At 45.8% G+C, this 22,288-nt stretch overlaps 1 protein-coding gene across 2 annotated transcripts in view; it reads right to left on the bottom strand.

Moving 5' to 3' along the window:
- PASD1 (PAS domain containing repressor 1) overlaps positions 1-18,873 on the bottom strand; it is a 45,644-nt gene extending 26,771 nt beyond the window's left edge. For both annotated transcript variants that reach the window (XM_087728448.1, XM_087728449.1), the window contains exon 1: positions 18,486-18,873. The gene's annotated coding sequence lies outside the window, so the exon portion shown is untranslated. The remainder of the gene's footprint in view (positions 1-18,485) is intronic.
- Between the last annotated feature and the right edge of the window lie 3,415 nt (positions 18,874-22,288).

The raw sequence follows: 22,288 nt of genomic DNA, 5'->3' as shown, positions 1-22,288 counted from the left end.
AGTCTCAGACTGAAACTCTGCCTCTCCTGTCTGTCTTTGAAATGGCTCTTTATCAACATAATGACAAGACTAAAAGCAATTATTCTACACAATTATTGCGTAGAATTATTATTCTACACAAACGAAGGCCAATTGCATTATTCTAAGCGGTTACGATTTAATTTGTTGTTTGAAAAACCAAGAGGCAATTATACACTCGTGTTAAAGCACAAATATAATGGGAGCGTAATTCGTCTCCGTGCAAGTCATTGGCCAGGTATGGGAGGAACAAGGGCAACTCCACTGTCACACCCTGAAGGCATGAGGGCACTCCGGCCACTTGTGGGTTTGACACAGGAAGGAGGAGAAAACAGGCCCTCTGTGTGAAGAAGAACCTGCTGGGCAGCCACGCCTAAGCGCCGGCGAATGTTTTTTTCCTTATTTTACGAATATGTTAGATTAATAGGGAGATGTTAACAATTGTCCTGTTAAAGTCACCCAGTTGGCTTTCATGCCCACGGTGGGACTAGAACTCACGGTCTCCTTGTGATTGGCCCAAAGTCCCCAGCCAGCTTTTATGAAAGTAGAACTCGAACTCATCCAGTCAGCTTACCTGCCTAAGGTAGAACTACTCTCCCCCCTCTCCCTCCCCCCCTCTCTCTCTCACACACACTCAAAGCCAATTTGATTGCACATCATCCATCCATCCATCCATCCATCCATCCATCCATCCATCCATCCATCCATCCGTTCTGTACAAACCGCCCTCCACTCTGATAATGCCCTGGCAGCCCATTAAGGAAAAACAATGGCAGACTAATTGAGCAAGGCAGGGATCAAAATATGGGTTGCCCTGCCTGGGTGTGGCCAAAGATTTATTTATCCAGCCTCAAGTTGTTGCTGACACAAAACAAGGCAGGGCTCAGAATGGGAAAATCAGGGAGTTTTTCCTTGCCACCCGAGTGATCTACGGCTAACAGTGACACTAATAGCAACTTCCAGAACGGGCCTGATGGGAAATGGGCAAAACTCGGAACCAACTTAATCCTGCAGATTTAAGTTTGAAATACAGGGAGGAGATTGTCCCAGCACGTCCTCTGTGCTAACTAAACATACTTGCTGCTGGTATTCTAACAAAAAGCACGATTATTTATAAAAATATGTTATTTATACTTTTTGTATGTATATTCTTGCTAGAAACCAGGAGCTTTGAGTTCTAGTTCTGCCCTAGCCATGAAAGCATACACATAATTTATTTCCCCAGCGAACCCCCGATTATCTGTTCCCTATGCCACAAATACCAAATTCTTCTATTATGTTTGCATTTTTGCACGTCAGAAATACCAAATTCCGTGGCCAGCAGGTAAAGTAGCAATAGCAATAGCAATAGCAGTTAGACTTATATACCGCTTCATAGGGCTTTCGGCCCTCTCTAAGCGGTTTACAGAGTCAGCATATTGCCCCCAACAACAATCCGGGTCCTCATTTCACCCACCTCGGAAGGATGGAAGGCTGAGTCAACCCTGAGCCGGTGAGATTTGAACCGCTGAACTGCAGAACTGCAGTCAGCTGAAGTAGCCTGCAGTGCTGCATTTAACCACTGCGCCACCTCAGCTCTAATGTCCCCCCATCTGATCAATATCCCACTTGCGTGAAAGGAAGTCGCAAGTCGACGCAGGTAAACCAAGCCGGGTGACCCAATGATCCTTCCGAAGTTGGGTAGCTGATGGGTGCCTTGGTGCCCATATTAGAGCTAGAGAAACCTTGATAAGACACCTATATAAAATGAGGATTTCAGCTTCCGACCTTAGGAATCGTAACGTCCCGGATGTGGACAAATCAGCCCGATTTGCGACCACACCTGTATAGGAAAGTGCTCTGGCGTTTGGGTTCCCTTTGCAAGCCAGGAAGCCGTTTCCCAGATTACAGTCACATGACCTGAGATGGCCCGGATTGACCTGTTGACGCTCAGCAAGGTTGGACGAGGTCGTGAACTGGCTGGCAAGGCAGAAGCAAAGCTCGGGGCTGTAAGTCAGGACGGGAAAGTCCAGGAAGGACGGGAGATGTTCTTGCCTGGCGATGACAGAACCTGTTAGGAGCTGAGGTCAACTTTACTCACTGTCACCCTCACAACTACACCTCGGAGGGTTCAAGCAGTTGGGAGTAAAATCGAATGGGAACTTCTCTCTCTCTTAAAACCAAGTTCCCAAACTGAATTGTCTCCATTTGCTGGAATTGGGTACGTCTAGTTGAATGAAAAGAAGGACCAGCAGTGACATGATAGCATTTTCCAATATCTCAGGGGTTGCCACAAAGAAGATTTGGGGGTCAAACTATTCTCCAAAGCACCTGAGGGCAGAACAAGAAGCAATGGGTGGAAACTAATTAAAGAGAGAAGCAACTTAGAACTAAGGAGGAATTTCAGAACAATTCATCAGTGCCGCCAGAAGTTGTGAATGCTCCAACACTGGAAGTTTTAAAGAAGATGTCTGTGTAGGGTTCCTGCCTAAGCAAAGGGTTGGACTAGAAGACCTCTTAGGTCCCTTCCAACTATTCTATTCTACAGTCCATACAGATCCTTAGGGTTTAAAATCTTCTCTCTAAATTCTGGCCAACGTCTCCCACCTTCTTTTAAAAGGAATCTCAGCCAGGAAACGCACCACTTAATTCCACCACCTTTTTAAAGCTCTTCGGGTCTTATTTCAATCCAAGTTAAAGGTCCCTCAGAAGCCTCAAAGGTTGCCGAGAGCCGGAACTGTGCAGCTCACAAGTGTCACTGACAAATCCTCACGTCAACCGGTGCGCGGCTGAACTCCTCTTGGTGGCCCAGTAACCTTCTTAACGCCATGGATATAATCTCAAAGCAGTTGACAGGGTGGCAGGGGAGGGGGGAGGGGGAGGGGGAGAGCAGGAGGAGGAGGGGGGGGTAACCGAGTCGCGTCTTGGAATCTCATCGTTCCGGGGGTCTCCCTCCTGGAGGGGGTCTTTCTAGCCCCTTTGTCCCCCTCGTTCCATTTGCTGAGGGGGAGAAATCAGTCTTCGAGATGTCTTGCAAAGAGCACGTTGAACAGGAGATGGTTAAAATGGGCGTGGAGCCTCCCATCCCTCTGACAGAGAAAGTCGGGAGTGTTTAAAATGAGACCAAGCCCCTGTCTCCTATCAGCACTGATTATGTTACTTAGTTGAGTCATGAAATGTCTGCCAGAAAAAAACCACTCAGAGAGCACCAAGGATCCCACGGTCATCTACTCCTTCTCCTTCTCATCCTCCTCCCTTCCCCATTCCCCCTTTCCCCCCCTCCTCCTCTCTTTCTTTTCCTTCTCTCCACGAACCCCACTTCCTTCTAGCACTGATGCTGTTACCTAATTAGGTAATGAAACGTCTGCAAGAAAACCACCAAGCTCAGAGAATACCAAAGCCTCTTTTCCCCTTTTCTTTCTCCTCCTCACGCACAAACCCCACTTTCTTCTAGCACTGATGCTGTTACCTAGTTGGGTTCATGAAACGTCTGCAAGAAAACCACCAAGCTCAGAAAAGCATCAAGGACCCCCATAGTTCAGCTCCAAACTACAAATATTTTCTCATTCCAACTGGAAATACATCTAAGGAGATTTATAGAGGGTTAATGGCTGCCCTCTTCCCCAGCCTCACCTGCTTCCATCCTAGAGGGCAGGTGCAAAGTAAGAACAAGGAGACAGCCTTGAATTCTGAGAAAGGACAAGACTGAAGCTCCATCCAACAACAGCTGGGCTTTCTGAAGAGATGGACCTTTTAGAATGTGGGGTCCTTGGTGCTCTCTGAGCTTGGCTGTTTTCTCGCAGATGTCTCATCACCCACCTAGGTAACATCATCAGTCCAGGAAGGAAGGAAGGAAGGAAGGAAGGAAGGAAGGAAGGAAGGAAGGAAGGAAGGAAGGAAGGAAGGAAGGAAGGAAGGAGGAAGAATCCTTGGTGCTCTATGAGCTTGGTTGTTTTCTCGCAGACGTTTCATCACCCAACTAGGTAACATCATCAGTGCTAAACGAGAGTGGGGTTGGCTCTCTTTTTATATACTAGCAGCCAAACTCAGGATCTGTCCTTTCTGCAATTGGGAACACAACAAGCACATTTCGTTCATTCTGCTTAGTGCTATTTTTATTCTGTCTGACTAATCTGATCAAGGCCGTATGTGGCTTATGATTCAAATCTCAATAAGATTTTTTTTTTACCCCTAACCCAGATATTTCCGTCCACTTGTTCTGAGGTGTAATTGACAAGCGCCAGGGGCCTGTATTATTATGGCAGAGCTTATCAGCTGGAATCGTTTCATTCAAAATCTATAACTCCCCAAGTGATCCGTCAATATTCCACCCGGAAAACGAAAACAAGGAAAGGAAAAAAGATAGATGATTTTCCGATGAGTTAAATGCAGCAGATATGCACACAGAAATGACCACATCAAGGATGAGTGAAGCAAATACCTTATATGTGCATGCTTTGTAGCCAAATGTCTCCAGCATCAACTCATTTTCTTAGATGGGACAGAGAAATGAAAAGTCCTCCATCAATCTGGCAGGGATGAATGTCTTTGAATTCCTTCCAAAATTGTGATTTCCTCTACAGAAAGTGGTCAGACTTAAAATCAGTGGCCTATTGTGGTCTTTTCTCCCAGTGCTTACTGAGTTGATCCTTTCTCAGAAATCAACATTTATTGGAGAAAAAGTTTGCAATATGATGTATTAGATATAACTATAGAACTAAGGAACTGGTGTGTATCCCTATATAAATATATCATCAATGCATAGAAGAAAGTATATTTTATAAGGGGGAGAGGCAGAATCTAACTAAAAACTATGAAGAAGAAAGTTAGAAAATCCCCATGCTGGAGTGCTTCAGATGAAAAAGGGGACTTTAAAAGAGGAGAAAGGAAGGAAGGAAGGAAAAGGAAGCAAAGAAGGAAGGGAAAGGGAGGGAAGGAAGGAGGGAGGAATGAAGGAGAGAGGGAGGGAAGGAATGAAAAGGGAGGGAGGGAGGGAGGGAGGGAGGAAAAGAAAGGGAAGAAGGAAGGGTGGAAGCACCTAAAATAGGGCTGAATTATATACAGTGCAAATGAAAGAGAGAGAAAATAGCTATTGAAATGATATAAATTCCTTCCATGCCATCCTGACAGATTGACTTTTTCCCCCAATGGTGAACTCAAGTGAGATGCTGGCGTATCATATCGTCCAAAACAGATTATCCTACCTGGATGCGTTTCCTAAATAAATCCAGATTAGAAGAAACGGTGTCAAACACCCCCACCCCCAAGAAGATGACCCTATGATCTGCTCTTTTTCTGATTCACACGTGGACTGCGGGATGCTCTTTTGGGGTTGGCCAGGAGCAAGGCACGTGGGAAACACAGCAAGGGAAAGCAACGGGGACACAATAATTTTTGTCTCTGCCGCGTGGGTTACATAACACAATTGTCTTAAAAAAAAAAACGCTAGCAGAAACACTCCTGGCCCAGGGCTAAACCTCCTTCTGCATCTCCCTTCAGTGGTGTTTGAAACAGGGGTAGAGAGAGACACAATAGGGTATTATATCTAAAACAAGAAACAACCAGTCTTTCTTGCTCTTTAACCACTGTTTTTGAAAGTTGGACCATAAAACGAAGGCTGAGCGCCAAAGAACTCGGGTGCTGGAGAAGACTCCTGCATTGAGTCCCTTGGACTGCAAGGCCATCCAACCGGTCAGTCCTAGAGGAGATCCACCCTGACTGCTCTTTAGAAGGCCAGATCCTGACGAGGAAACTCAAAGACTTTGGCCACCTGATGAGAAGGAGGAAGGACTCCCTGGAGAAGAGCCTCATGCTGGGAAGGATGGAGGGCAGAAGAAGAAGAAGAAGGGGACGGCAGAGAAGGAGGTGGCTGGATGCAGTCACCCAAGCAGTTGGCGTGAGCTTCAATGGACTCTGGGGGATGGTAGAGGACAGGAAGGCCTGGAGGAACGTTGTCCATGGGGTCAGACCCAACTTCGCAAGTAACAACAACAAACCACTGTTTTGTTCTTTTCTTCCTTTTTTAGAGTGGGGTCAAAAATTTTAGCCATCTTTTAAAAGTGAAATAATCAAAATAAAAAGAAGTTGCATCAACAGAAGGATAGACTCAAGATCACACGAAGAAGCACTTTATAAGGCCTTGGTAAGACACACATCCAATCCTGCCTCCAGTTTTGATCACCACAATATTAAAAAAAAAGAATATTGAGACTCTGGAAAGAGTGCAGAGAAGAGCAGCAAAGATGATTAGGGGCCTGGAGGCTAAAACATATGAAGAACGGTTGCAGGAACTGGGCATGTCTAGGTTAATAAATAGAAGGACTAGGGGTGACATGATAGCAGTCTTCCAATATTTGAGAGGCTTCCCCAAAGAAGAGGTGATCAAATTATTCTCCAAAGCACCAGAGGGCAGAACAAGAAACAATGGATGGAAACTAATCAAAGAGAGAAGCAACCTGGAATTAAGGAGAAACTTCCTCAGAGGGAGGACAATTCACCTCCAGAGGTTGTGGGGGCTCCACAGAGGTGGGTTGCTATCGGTTCGCACCGGTTCAGGCGAAGGGTAGTGGAATGTTGGCCTGGATGGCAGAACCGGCAGCCACCCAGGCTGGCCACGCCCCCAAACCGTTTCCCCAGTCGCCACAGCATGTTTTCTGGGCGTCATTTCCTGGCAACTGTGAGCGCATGCACCGAAGAGGCCGTACCGCTGGCAACAACCCACCTCTGGTGCTCCATCCCTTGTGGCTTTTAAAAAGAGACCGGGCATTTGCCTGAAATCATAGGGTCTCCTGCTTGAGCAGCGGATTGGACTAGAAGACCTCCAAGGTCCCTTTCAACTCTCATTATTCTTGTCCTAATTTTGGTCATAAGTCAAGGATAGGTGCACCTGTGCACAATACCTCCGAGTACAATACCATTTAGGTCTATTCAATGCATTTAGGTCTAAATTGCTACAATCCGTTTGGCCAATGACTTTTTTTTTTCCAAAAGAACAAAATCTGCAAATCATAAAAGTCCACCTGTCAAATCAAAGGAGCAGCTTTCTTTCAGAACACGGAGCAGCCTCTCAAAGCCTCTGCTAAATTGACCTGAATTAACCTTTCAGTACTTAAGGATGAGTCCTGACCACACATTATGCGGCTTGTGCTTGTTGTACATGCTACATAACAAATACCTCAGGCTTCCATATGTTGAATTTAAAGTGCATCTACACCTTAATTGGCTGGGCAATAAGACAAGTCGAGTAAGAAAATAATATGACTCAGCACGGAGCGAACTCCACAGGATCCGTCATTCTCTGTTTGTTTCTTCAATTCCCTCCTGCCACTTTTCATCACCACGTGCAAATTGCCATTCTCCACAATTACAACAGGTGAGAAGAACCTGAGTTCCAAAGGGAGCTAGAAACTCTGCAGTCCTACCAAAACTTAAGCAGCTCTCCAGGTGTTCATCCCCACCAGGTATTTTAAATTAGACCCTTCTTCAAATCCGGAGGTGCAGGAATTTATCCAGAGCATTCAATTGTCCAAAAATACATCCCACCCCCCAAATTATTCTGCCTTAAATGCAGCAAATCCCTCCATTCGCGTGCGCTCAGGAGGAGTTAATTTATTCAGCCGTAGCGCACTGTCAAACCCAATGAGTTAATGGGCAACGAAGGCACCGCACCATGCTAGAAGCAGAAGTTAAAAATGCATGTGACCTTTTCAATAAAGAATCCCAGATTCTGTAATATCTCACACTGTTTGAGAAGGAGACCTAACCTAGCACTGGCTCAATATGTCAATGAAGACGGAGGTCAAGCTATTCTCCAAAGGCCCCGAAGGCCAGACAAGGAACAAGGGTTGGATTCTGACCAAGGAGAAATTCAACCTAGAAATGAGGAGGGATTTTCTGACAGTGAGAACAATCAACCAGTGGAACTGAAGTTGCCTTCAGAGATTGTGGGAGCTTCCGTGACCCGTCAAAAGCGCGGACGGCAAAAGCGCGATCGACAAAATCGCGCCTTTGACGTCATCACAGCGCGACGAAAAAGATCGAAAAATTCAAATAAAAATTAGAAGAAACTCGACATTGTAAAAAAGATGTTGAGACTTTAGAAAGAGTGCAGAGAAGAGCCACAGAGATGATGAGGGGATAGGAGGCTAAAACATATGATGAAAGGTTGCAGGAACCAGGCATGGCTAGTCTAGTGAAGAGAAGGACCAGGGGAGACACGATAGCAGTGTTCTAACACTTGAGAGGCTGCCCCAGAGTGGGGGGGGGGGGTTTCCCAGCTATTCTGCAAAGCATCTGAAGGCCGAACAAGGAATAATGGATGGAAACTGAACAAGGAGAGATTCAACCTAGAAATAGGGAGAAATTTTCTGACAATGAGAGCAATCAACCCATGGAACAGAAGTTATGGGAGTTTCATCACTGGAAGCTTTCAAGAAGAGACTGGACTGCCATCGGTCAGAAATGGTGTAGGGTCTCCTGCTTGAGTGTGTGGGGGGGGGGTTGGACTAGACGACCTAGAAGGTCCCTTCCAACCGTATTATTCTAAGAGACCCCGTCCTTGTTGGATCTGGACGAATGGAAGGGTTCAACTGGAGATAGCTGGTCCCAGGAGGTGCAAAAGCAAGACCGAATCACCTCCAGTTGGGATGAAATCTTGTGTTGTCCAACATCTAACAATGCTTTCAGGTCAGGAAAAGCAGCCCGGCTTGCCTTAGCACAATATGTAAACACAATTATGGTCTGGATGGAAGGAGGTAAACAACTTCCTGGATGCAGGAGGACCATTAACAACAGTGACCAAGCTGCTCTCCTCCCACCTGTCCCACAGATGGGCGTTGTGTAGAACATTTTGCCGTTTTTTAAAATTAATCACAGGTTGTCATGTTACCCAGTCGGATTAAGCCTGGTTAATGTGGTTAGTTTAAACAACATTGATGTGGCTTCTTTAAACTGCTCAGTTCATATTAGGGAAAGATGGGAAGTTACTTTTTAATAAACTTATAATAAAATCTTTTAAGAGGAGGAAAGCAGGGAACGCAACCTACATACACCACGTTGGGGGCTCTGACAGACAACGTAGCTGACTTCAAAGCATGAAGATACGTCACCTTGGACATCAAAGGGAAGAGCAATTATCTATCTTTGCCTTGTTTCTTCCTTGCAGAGTCATAAATCAAATTCAACCATTCTCCTTTGTGGTGGAATATGACTCCCGGTGTTTTAACAGGCAAGCTATTTACATATTAACTTCTTCCCTGTGTGATAATTTCATCATCTGGCATTAAAATTTAAATAATGTAACAGGAGAGCGTCATCTGAGTGTCCTCTGTGTGTTCTAAATGCAGGTTGTGGAAATACACGCAACAGATTCAGTGCCAAAGGTGGAATCTACCTACATCGGAGGAAGGCAACCATAGGCACACCAGGCGCCTTGGACCTACAACTCCCACAGTTCCTTGTCCTTGCTCATCCTGACTGCGATCTAAACCCCCAAATATTATTTTTTTTAAAACCACTATATTCTCTTCTGGCTGGATTGAGCCACCCGAGGCACCAGTAGGCATGAGCTCAGATGGACTCCAGAGGATGGTAGAGGACAGGAAGACCTGGGGGAAGATGGTCCTTGGGGTCGCGATGGGTCGGACACAGCTTCACCACTAACAACAAAACATTCTCTTCATCTGAGCTCAGTTATAGTCACTGAATCAACCTGAACTTCTCATTGACATCTGCTTCTCAAAACATCTGTGCTTCCAGAAGAAACGTTCTTCGGTGCTTCTTCAGAAATCCTTCTCAAACACATCAGCCTAGTTATCAACTGTCTCGGTTAGCCTCCCTCAGTTGGGGAGGGGCAGGGCGCCCTCAAGGTGGATGGATGCCATTCTCCTTACTTTCTCAGCAATTCTGAAGTCTGAATAAATGGATCGTGTCCAACTTGAGGAACCGTAGCCCATATCCCGTAGCAGAGCATGATTGTTCAGCCAGATTATGGTCACCGCAGTGGCTGCGCAGCCCGGTTCACTCCTGGCAGTCAGCCCTATCTTCACTTTCAATATTATTTCTGGTGAATGCAACACTTTCCCACGCAAACATGCTCCAAAGGGCACACCAAATAAAAAGCAACAACCACCCAATGGTGGAAACAAGAATGCCAATCCATGTGTCTTTGCAATAAACAGTTCCTTCTTCCCTTCCAAGTTGGCAGCGGTAGAACAGGTAACACCTGCGTTACCGGTTGAGTTTGAATCACTCGGCGTTTGGGAATGCGTGGAACAATTCAAAGGGAGTCTTATGAAGTTCAAGGACCAGGCGGCTTCTAATCCAGGAGTGGACCTTTTCTTCCTGATGGGTCAGAGCTACTTCAACCCCCATCGCAACAGCTGGAGAACTAACATTGTGCCCCGGTATCAGTAGAATCAGAAGAGAGGTGGGGGGGACCCTGGAGGGTCTCCTAGTCCATCCCCTGCTCAAGTAGGAGACCTATACAATCTGAGGCAAGTGGCTGTCCAGTCTCTTCTTAAAAACCTCCGGTGATGAAGCTCCCACAACTTCTGGAGGAAAGTTGTTCAACTGATTAATTAAGTTCTCTCCTTGATTCGTTCCCATCCGTGACTTCTTCTTCTGCCTTCAGGTGCTTTGGAGAATCGGTTGGAAACTCATCAAGGAGAGAAGCAACCTAGAACTAAGGAGAAATTTCAGTAATAGTAACAACCATCAACCAACAGCTTTCCTCCAGAAGTTCTGGGTGCCTCATCACTGGAGGTTTTTAAGAGCCATTTGTCTCAAATGGAATAGGGTTTCCTGCCTGAGCAGGGGGTTGGACTAGAAGACCTCCAAGGTCCCTTCCAACTCTTCTGTTATTCTGTTAGATCAAGTAACTTCCTGGAGGACAGAAAATTAGACTTCCTGTGGAGCATTCTCTTTCGGCAAAGCTCTTCCTGAGTAATCCAAATTCTCAGGCCTGTTTTATCAAGCGACAAATCTGGGCTGCAGGCTACCCATTTTCAAGTTGTTTTCGTTCTCTAGCAAAAAGAGGAAGCGTTGGATATATTCTGTATACGCTGTTCCTAAATATTCCTCCGTTGAGAACTCATTACTTCAGACTTCGGTGCCTTACATCTTTGGCAGGGTGACGCTTTGTTCTTGTCTTCCAGGAAATTATCTGGGCTAGAGGTGGAATGAGTAATGCTTTTTCATCTCCCAAACTGGTAACCTGTTGCACACAGAGGCATGGTAAAACTGGAAAGGAAGGAAGGGAGGGAGGGAGGGAGGGAGGGAGGAAGGAAGGAAGGAAGGAAGGAAGGAAGGAAGGAAGGAAGAAAAGGGAGGGAGGGGAGAAAAGGAAGGAAGGACAGGGAGTGAGTGGAGAGAAGGAAGTCAATGAGAGAACCTGGATTTGCTTAATGACAACATGTTCCACTTAGCAACTGCAGTGATTCTCTTAACAACTGTCAAGCCCTGGGGAAATCAGGAGATTCAGGCAGTTCAAATGAATATAAAGATTTAAGGCAACCTAAAGCTTTCCACAAGTACCTGGCCAACTAACAGTCAAGGGAAATGAGCGGGAGATAAGGTTGACTTAGATCTCTTGCGGGCATGCAGGGACTCATGACTGATGACGCATTTGACCCTTCATCTCAGCCTGGTCACCTCCCACATTGACCCTAGCCAAAAAGGTCATAAAGTCAGACAGACTCACTTAGCAACTGCTCTGTCCAGCAATGGCAATTGTGGTCCTAAATCAAGGATTACCTGTAGCGATTGATCAATTGCTAGAGAAAACCTCCAGGAGTTTATCTAGCCACTTACAGACAGCTACGGATTCTCAGGCTCAAACCTGCTGCATTTAACGAGGTAGAAGAACAATGTTCTAGTTCTCACTGAGGCAGGAAGCAGTGCATACCTTTTCTGCCACACGGAAAAAGCAAGTCTAGGCACACTTCATTCCTTCAAGCCTAATAGGATTAAACAGAGCGGAGTCATCCCTGCACAGAGCTCCATGCAAAAGAGATTCACCCGTCACACATCAAATGCAATTTTTAAAAATGCAGTTGGTTAGGTGCAGGCTACCCAAAAGAGAACCAATGGGATGCAATGCTGCGTATTTCCCACACCAGCTGGGAAATTCTTGAAGTCCGCACATCTTCAAACAGTTACGGTTGAGGAAACACCAATCTGGGTTGAGATGTTGTCATTTCAGAAGAATTTGAGGAAACGGGACACACTTCCAAGTCTACAACGTAGGGAGAAAATTCTCCTTTCATACAAAGAACTTTTAGCTTTCAGGGTCTTCCATGATCTGAACGCAATGTTGCTCTCTCCCAGAAACACGATATTTTCTATTTTGGACTGAATCCAATCTTAGAACATAGTTGGAAGGGCCCTTGGAGGTCTTCTAGTCCAACCTCCTGCTCAAGCAGGAGACTCTCTGCCATTCCAGACAAATTATCTTCTATTCTCCTTTTGAAAGCCTCCAGTGATGGAGAACCCACAACTTCTGGAGGCCAGTTATTCCACTGATTAATTATTCTGTCAGGAAATTCCTCCTTGGTTCTAGGTTGCTTCCCTCCTTGATTAGTTTCCACCCATTGCTTCTTGTCCTGTCTTCAGGTGCTCTGGAGAATAGCTTGACTCCCTCTTTTTTTGTGGCAGCCCCTGAGATATCGGAAGGCGGCTATCATATCACCCCTAGTCCTTCCTTTAAAAAATAAATAAACTAGACATACCCAATTCCTGCAACCATTATTCATAAGTTTTAGCTTCCAGCCTCCTAATCATCCTTGTTGATTTTCTGTGCACTTTAACCAGAGTATTAACTCTGGTTAACTCAAGTATTAACTCAATACTTTTTTATATTGTGTTGACCGGAGAATCTTGTTTTATTGGACCGACAATAGATTTTACACACACACACACACACACACACACAAAACACAGAGCACTCTTCTCTACCTGTAAGACAGTGCTATAAATCCTTAGTTTGTTGACAATCATGTTGTTTCTAATGAGAAGCTGAGTTTTACAACTGCTACCCTTCGTTGCTTCATCACACATCCGGTAAGGCACATTAAATAATTATGAGCTTGAAAGAGGAAAAATGTAATCCTAACCGAAACCACTTTTGGAATAGAATTGGAGGCACCTGCAAAAAAAGGCCTTGAAAATGGTTAGGAAAAGGTGCTGAAAATCCCTCAGCCGTCCTAAATAGAGAAATGTGTCAATTCATTTTATTTGGGATGCCAAAGGGGCCACTTAGCCAAATATATGATAGAATAGATTGATAGAATAAAGGAGAATATTTGTGGTTCAGGGTTGAAATGGGGGGCCCTGGGGGCTCTCTGAGCTTGGAGGCTTTCCTGCGGATCTTTCATTACCCCAACAAGGTAACAACATCAGTGATGGAAGGGAGTGAGGTTTGCAAGGAGGAGGAGGAGGAGGAGGAGGAGGAGGAGGAGGAGGAGGAGGAGGGGGAGGAAGAAGACAACTATGGAGTCCTTGGTGCTGAGCTTGGTTGTTTTCTTGCTTACAGTTTCGTGGTGGTGGTTTTTAAGGGATCCAGATCTAATTTTGAGGTGGCAATATCTAGCTGACCTTGGATGATCTCAAGAATTAGCAGAGTTGTCTCTAGTTAATATGTTTATGAAGCCCAATCAGAAATCATAAAACTGCTGGCTGGACTAAAAATGTTTGAAAAATGATTTCAAACTTGGACCATTTTGAAAGTCTTCCCAAGAAAGCTGCCGTCTCAAGGAATTGCCTTTTGAAACTCTTCTGCTGAAATTCTGACTCAAATATCTTCTTTATCCAAATAAAAAAAGAGGAATTTTTAGGTGCCAAACGTCTACAACATTTGCTTTAATAACATAGATCGGCTTTTATTGAAGTTACCCTGTAACCTGGTTACAATTCAGCCCTGCCCATCATCGCCTCTGTAATCTATTGGCCTTTCTGGCACAGACCCAAATACCATAAGCTGACCGTGCAAATTACGATGGAGAATAAGTATTCGTTATAAGGCTACGGATTTTCAACACCTGATCCGTCTGTGGCGATGACAGTTTCACAACCTTTTTGTTGGGGGAGGAAAGAAGTTTTTTCCTTGTATAATGCATCCCCCCCTCATTTCACTGTAGCTTTGTCCAAAACTGCTGTACGCTGATTTTATTATTAGAGCTTAGATTCCAAATACTCTAAAGCTGAAATAGCTATTTAGGTTACAACTGCCAAAATATCTTAGGTCAGATGTGGGAGATTCCATTCTATACCCTACAATGAGGGTCTCTGCATTTGCCGAGCGGCAGAGGTAGAAGGCCTGGCTCACATCCTATTGGATTGTTGCTTGTATAAGGGGGTGGGAGACAGGGACCTTAGTCCGTATACCAAACAAGGACCCCTTGGGACCCCCATATCAAAACAATTTCCCTTCTGTGCAGCCAGAACCTGAAAACGTGTGTAAGATTATGATTGATTCACTGGCAGAATAATCAGTTTTTAAATAAAAAATAGTAGCTAGGCAATAGAGAGAAGAGAAACATAATTTTAAACTAAAATACTAGGAAAAAATATATGTAAAAAACATCCTAGTGAACAGTTTATGTATTATGATTTTGTATTTCCCCCAGTTCGAAGAGGTCACGGTGTTGCACATGAGATAGGATATCACTCCTAAAAGAATATCTGCGCTGCGTAACATTTATGCATCATCTAGAAACAGGCTTTGTGTCTGTGTGTCTGTGTGTGTTGCGGGAAGGAAGTTGTGGTTGGCAACTTCCACAACTGACGTTTCCATACACAAATTCATCCAGATTTAGCTAGTTTTAAATTCATCAAAGCAATTAACATTCTGACTATTAGGGTGAACCCTATCATAAACCCCAAGAGTGGGTAAAAAATAGTCTCATCTCTTAAGACCAGCTACTCCAACTATCTGTTTGTAGGTTTAAAACACACACACACACAAAGGTAGATTTCTGACATTTCAAAGTCTAAACAAATGGAACATCATGTCTCATTAATTAGATCAAAGCTGCTCCCCCTTTGCAGGCCAAAATAAAGTCCTTGTAATATTAGCCTTGTAATGGCTCTTACAGTTGCAATGGGTGGCTGTGAAGGTTGGACCATAAGGAAGGCTGAGCACCAAAGAATGGAGGCCTTTGGACTCTGGTGCTGGAGGAGATTCCTGCATTGAGTCCCTTGGACTGCAAGGCCATCCAACCGGTCAGTCCTAGAGGAGATTAAATCCTGACTGCTCTCAGGCCAGATCCTGAAGAGGAAACTCAAAGACTTTGGCCACCTAATGAGAAGGAAGGACTCCCTGGAGAAGAGCCTCATGCTGGGAAGGATGGAGGGCAAAAGAAGAAGAAGGGGATGGCAGAGAAGGAGGTGGCTGGATGGAGACACAGAAGCAGTCAATGGACTCCAGGGGATGGGAGAGGACAGGAAGGCCTGGAGGAACGTTGTCCATGGGGTCACGATGGGTCAGACATGACTTCGCAACTAACAACAACAGAATTAATATTACACTCCCTTCTTAGAAGATTCACCATTCAGGACAGTTTAAAGACCTTCTCACACATGTATTTATTAATTAAAGGTTAATAAATAAGATCTATTTATTTATTAAAGGTGAATAAACAATTATTTCTTTGTTTATTAAAGGTTAATAAACAAGGTCTATTTATTTATTAAAGTAATATGCTGCACATCTCACGGTTCGAGCCAACACTAAAGGTCTACGAAGTACGTTTGCCAACAAAACATCCAAGACACACTTTCCTTGTAGCAGGGAAAGTGACCTCAGTCCTCAGCCTCCCTCCCAAGGCAGCTTCGCTCAAGCAAAAGGCGTTACAGAGAGTCCTGGACTTACAATGGTTCATTTAGTGACCAAAGTTACAACATCACTGGAAAAAAGTGACTTATGACCATTTCTCGTAATTATGACGGTTGTAGCATCTCTCTGATCACCTGATCAAGGATAAGAGAGGCAATGGACTCGTATTTACAACCATTGCCATGTCCTGGGGTCACGTGATCCCCTTTTGTGACCTTCTGACAAGCCGAGTCCACGGGGAAACCAGATTCACTTAACGACCATGGGGAGAATGATCGTAAAACAGAGCAAAACTCACTTAACAAATGTTTCATTTAGCAACAGAAGTGTTGGGCTCTCTTGCGGTCATATGCCGAGGATTGCCTGTACTTTTGGCGGGACTACCCAAACCATCTTCTCCTTTTTCAATTCCCTCCAGAATTTAATTCTTCCCCACTTACGGTGCCTTCAAAATTGCAGCAGATAGATTATAAGCCAGAGATATTTTTTGTTAGGCATAAAACTGGGAAAATACGATAAAGGGAATCTATATTTAATATTACATGTTTTGACAGCAGCAAGAATTGTACGTGCAGAGTAACGGAAAAATGAAGAAACACCAACAGAAGAAGATGAAATTTTTTAAAAAAATAGATTGTGCAGAAATGGACAAACCGACTCTAAAATTAAAAGAAAAAGAAGAGTATTTTTGAACATGGGGCTTGTTTTACAAATGGTTGGATAGTGGAGGTAGAAATTAGGACAGGGAAAAAATACTGTTATATATAAGTACAATAAGTACTTCCGTATGTAATGTGAAAATATAGAAATAAACCAGGTTTTTTTTTTAAAGAAAAGGCAGCTTTGACAGCTCTTGACCTGACATTCTGAATGTCCTATAAATCAGGATGGGTTCCCTGGGAAAGAGGTTGCTTAGGATGACACCCCCGTGAGTCACCTGGGCACAACCTCCTCACACCCTCTGAACAACAGCCGGGGAAAAAAGAAAAGGAAAACTGATCGACAACTTTGGTCAGCCAATAATCAGCCAGGGTATCGGGTTCAATCGATGCACACTGTGTGCTCCTAATCAGTTCTTAAGCCAGCTGGAAAAATGACACCTATTTAAAGCTTCCAGCGGTTTGGTAACCGCTGGAACACAGCAGTTTATCTACACAGTAGATAAAATGAGGCTGGGAGAAGTAACAAATTTTCTTTTTAATCCCAGCGTCTGTCTTTAGGGGGACAGGCAGATCCAACGGTCATGTTAGAACATTAACAGATTCACAGAGTTGGAAGGGACCTTGTAGGTCATCTAGTTCCACCCTCCCCCCCACAACTCAAGCAGAAGACCCTACACCATTTTTGACCAATGGCAGTCTAGTCTCTTCTTAAAAGCTTCCAGGGATGAAGCTCCCATAACTTCCGAAGGCAACTTCTGTTTTGATTGCTCTCACTGTCAGAAATTTTCTCCTTATTTCCTGGTTGAAGCTCTCCTTGCTCAGTTTCCATCCATTATTCCTTCTCCGGCCTTTGGATGCCTTGGAGAATAGCTTGACCCCCTCCTCTCTGTGGCAGCCCTTCAAATATCGGAAGGCTGCTCTCCTGTCTCCCCTGGTCCTTCTCTTCCCTAGACCAGCCATCCAAACAAATTTCTCTCCGTAAGTCTCCTAAAAACCAACCACTTCCTGCAGCAACGGAGGCAGAGTAGAAAATCCAAAGGCTTCTTTTAAGATCTTTTGTGGTCTCCAACTTCTTCTAAAATTCAGAATTACTTTCCTCACTTTTCCACCCCAAAAGCAGAGCGAAGGGGCTTCCATCCTTTATTCTTCCTAGGTTCAGATCAGATCCAGAATGAAAACCTACCTGGAAAAACACCTCCATCCCTCGTTATCCCTCCCCATTGACCTAAACCTAAATCTCCATGCTGTTCTTGATTTCTGATTCGGCCAGTCGGATGGATTCAGAGTTGATTTATTTCTGGATTCCTTATAGAAACCCCTGAGGTTTCTTTCAGTGGGAAATAGTTGAAGAGTAGAATCACTAAATTACTCATGTTTGCATCCTGGACAATAGGTCGCTCTGAAGGAGTTCTCAAAAGAGGAAAACAGCCACCACGAAGCATTGAGGGTCCCAAGAATCACAATCAGAATCAATCAGAATCGAGTCAAAAGGACCTTGGAGGTCTTCTAGTCCAGCCCCCTCCACTAACCCGAACCCTAACTCTAATCCAGCCCCCCTGCTCAAGCCCCTTGACTTTGGGGATTGTCTATGGTCTATGGAGATTCTCAATTATCCAGGTATCGGAGTTTCTTCCCCACCCCCCAAGAGGCATCTGGGCTTTCTTGGGGTTTTGCTTTTTCTTCTTTGAAAACATTTAGCTTCTCATCCAAGGAAGAGTTGGGAGGGACCTTGGAGGTCTTCTAGTCGAACTCCCTGCTTAGACAGGAAACCCTCTACCATTTCAGACAAATGCTTATCCAATCTCTTCTTAAAGATTCTGAAGTTAGAACTGAAGAAGCTTCTTGGATGAGCATCGAAAGGTTTTAAAGGGGGGAAAAAGAAACAAGAAAGTCCAGGTTTTATTTGGGTCTTTTAAAAGCCCTTTTGGGAATCGGGATGAGGTTGTTTTCTGCCTTCTCAAAGCCACCTGCTCGCAACGAAGGACCCACCTGCCTACCTGGCATCTCCAGATCCGCTCCCAGCGCCGGCGGCCACGAAGCTCGGGGCCACGATTTCGGGCTTGACTTTGGGAGCCAGGCGAAGAAGAGGAGGAGGAGGAGGAGGAGGAGGAGGAGGCTGAAATCTCGCTTGGCCAAAGGAAAAAGCGGCCCTTTTCAGCTGCCAACCGGGCAGCCTCGGGAGCTCCTAGGGAGACGGGTCATCCAGGCGGGAGCTCCCGACGCCGAGCCCGGCTGCGGGAAACCCCAACGGACCATCGCGACTTCCTCCGCTTTCCCGGGAGACCCGAGGGGAACCCCAAAGCGAGCAAAGGCCGAGGGACCCAAAGCGCACTCAAAAGCCCCGCGACGCTTCCAAAAAGTCTCCCGAGAAACTTGGCAAGGGAAGCTCCGATGCCCGCAGAAGCGCAGCCTGGTCAGCGCAGAGCCGGGATCGACTTCGGAAACTCGCAGCGGCCGCGCGCGATCCGGCCCCGACGGGTTGTGTAACTCCGCGAACCGCGGCTGGAATTCAGCCGTCCCTCCCTCCCTCCCTCCCTCCCTCTTCCTTCCCTTCTTCCCTCCCATCCGAGGTATCCCCGCCCGGGCAGGGGAAGCGCGGGCGCGCGGGCGGGCGGGGGAGCGCGCACCGGCAGACTCGCTTGCGCGGCATCCTGCGGGGGCTGCGGGGCGCGTGGAGAGGTTGGTGCGCCCCCCGGCCGGGCCTGGAGAGTCTGGGAGGGAGGGAGGGAAGAAGGGGGGCGCTGATGCTGCTGGAGTCGGGGAGGGGGGCGCGTCCTTCGGGCTTGCGGGGGCGCGCGAGCGCGTTCCCGTCTGCGCTGGGGAGCCTGGCACGGAAAGTAGGTCAGCTCCTCGGCGAGCTAGAGGGAGGCAGGGAGGCGCGCAGGGGAGGGGGCGTCTTGGCGGAGGAGACGGGGGGGGGGCGTCCATCGGGGACCCCCGCGATGCAGGGAAAGGGAAAGGGCAGGTGGGCTTGCCTTGCTGGGGTCTCGAGCCGCTCATGAATGCGGAGTGATGCTCTCCAACTCTGGGCTCTCTCCAGCTTTTCAAAACACTACTACTTACTATCATCTTTCTTTCTTTCTTTCTTTCTTTCTTTCTTTCTTTCTTTCTTTCTTTCTTTCTTTCTTTCTTTCTCTTTCTTTCTTTCTTCTTTCTTTCTTTCTTTCTTTCTTTCTTTCTTTCTTTCTTTCTTTCTTCTTCTTCTTCTTCTTCTTCTTCTTCTTCTTCTTCTTCTTCTTCTTCTTCTTCTCTTTCTTTCTTTTTAAAAGTGGTTTGCCATTGCATCCCTTTGGGGGGATGAAGGTAGAGTGGCTGGCCTAAAGGCCACCCCGACTGGCTTTGTGCCTAAGGCAAGGCTGGAAGCCGCGGAGCCTTGGGCTGGCTCCTTTCCTCTCACCTTGCCCCCAAACCGAGGGGTGCAAAAGAGCGAGGTCGGGGTGAAGGGGATGGAGGGGGGGGTGCCTGCCAGGTTTTCCCATCAGCTGCTGTGGCTGGAGGTTTCCAAGCCTTGTTGGGTCTGGTTTCTTTAGAGAAGAAGGACTCAGAACGGAAGAAGTCCCACACCTCACTTCTCTTTATTTGGCTTAAATAAGGCCACCCGCCGATCTGGGGTTAAAATCAGAGCTACAACCTGCAACAAAAGGAAGTTCAATCAGAAAAGAGCTGGAAGGGACCTTGGAGGTCTTCTAGTCCATCCCTCTGCTCAAGCAGGAGGAGAACCTATACCATCTCAGACAGGTAGCTGTCCAGTCTCTTCTTAAAATCCCCCAATGATGGAGCATCCATGATTTCTGGAGGCAACTTCTGTTCCACTGGCTAATCGTCCTCACTGTTAGGGAGTTTTTCCTTAATTCCAAGTTGCTTCTCTCCTTAATTAGTTTCCATCCGTTGTTTCTTGTCCTGCCTTCTGGTGCTTTGGAGAATAAGTGGACCTCCTCTTTTTTGTGGCAGCCCCTCAAATAGTGGATCTCTGCTGTCATGTCCCCCCCTCCTAGTCCTTCTTTTCTCTAGACTGGCCATATCCAATTCCTGCCATCGTTCTTCATCTGCTTTTGTCTGCAGGCCGTTAATCATCTTAGTTGCTCTTCTTTGCACTTTTTCCAAAGGCTCAACGTCTTTTTTGTAATGAAAACATCTTTTTTTGTAGCCCAGTGCCTGCTTTCGATGGTGCCTGTTTCCCAGGTTCAGTTGTGGGAGGAAAAACTTTCAAGCAAACACAACTTGCTTCCATCCCCTTCAAAACCAACACATTTTTGGTTTTGATTTGATTTTTCTAATCCATATAAATATGCCCCCTTTATATCCTCTTCAACTGGAGTTTCTCTTTAAAGGTAAAGGTTCCCCTTGCAGATATGTGCTAGTCGTTCCCGACTCTAGGGGGCGGTGCTCATCTCCGTTTCAAAGCCAAAGAGCTGTCCAAAGACGTCTTCATGGTCATGCATGACTCAATGCCGAAGGCGCATGGAACGCTGTGACCTTCCCACCAAAGGTGTTTCCTCTTTTTCTACTTGCATTTCTTATGTGCTTTCGAACTGCTAGGTTGGCAGAAGCTGGGACAAGTAACAGGGGCTCACTCTGTTATGCGGCGCTAGGGATTCGAACCGCCGAACTGCCGGCCTTTCTGATTGACAAGCTCAGCATCAAAGCCACTGAGCCACTGCGTCCCTCTAAATATAATATAAATATTACTAGACGAACTGAAGGGAAATATCCTGACCGAGGCTCCATCAGCTTGTTTGGTAAGCTCCGTTTTAAAAAAGATGAAAATATCAACACAGAACCCTGAAAAACAAACAGTCCAGGCAGACGATGCAAAGTTATTAAACGGGCAGAGAAAGAGTCAGCTAAAAGGCGTCCTTATTTCAGAACTCGCTTGGAAACAGATGTTTGCATTGAAGGTGTAAAATCAGAGAGTTTCTTTTCAGAATGGAGGCCTGGCAGACGAAGGTCAGGTGAGGCCAGGAGGATAAAAGCTGCGTTTTGTTTACTTGAATTTGCATTCAGAAAAATATGCAGGCCGACAATCACAACTTCTGTGGCTGAGTGAGACACTTGTTAAGTGAGTTCTTGCTGCCGTTGTTAAATGAATCCCGGCAGTTTTAGGTCAGTAGGACGGTTGTTGGGTGAATCTGGCTTCCCCATTGAACTTTGCTTGTTGGAAGGTCGCAAAAGGCGGTCACGTGACCCCTGGGACGCCGCAACCGTCATAAATATGAGTCTGTTGCCAAACTTCTGAATTTGGATTGTGTGACCACGGGGCTGCTTGAACAATGGTGCGAAAAATGGTCATAAATCACTTCTTTCAATGCTGTTGTATGTTTGACCCGTCATTAAATGAACTGTTGTAACTCGAGGACTACCTGTGCCGATGGTCCTCGACTTCTGATCACAATGGGGACTAGAAACTTTCTTAACAACCTTCGACTAGAAGACCTCCAAAGTCCCTTCCAACTCTGATGTTATGTTATGTTATATTGTTGTTGTGTTATATTATGTTGTGTTGTTGTGTTGTGTTGTGTGATGTTATATTCCACTTCATTGGTACAGTGAACAAGAAGTTCTAAAACTTTTCTGTCAACACATTTATTCTACAATAAAACGTTTCGTCTGGGGAATAAAAGGACCATGGGATGACATCCATCAATCACGGGCTTCTCCCCAGAGGTTGTGGCTGCTCCATCATTGGAGTGTTTTAAAGAATGGTGCAGAGTCTCCTGCTTGAGCAGAGGGTTGGACTAGAAGACCTCCAAGGTCCCATCCAGCCCTGTTATTCTGCTGTTCACTGGGGAATGCATATATT

The sequence above is a fragment of the Thamnophis sirtalis genome, unplaced genomic scaffold (assembly GCF_051295495.1).
Source record: "Thamnophis sirtalis isolate CommonGarterSnake01/CBP01778 unplaced genomic scaffold, rThaSir2_p1.2 scaffold_13, whole genome shotgun sequence".
Lineage (NCBI taxonomy): Eukaryota > Metazoa > Chordata > Lepidosauria > Squamata > Natricidae > Thamnophis > Thamnophis sirtalis.
This window is presented reverse-complemented; position numbering and strand designations above follow the sequence as displayed.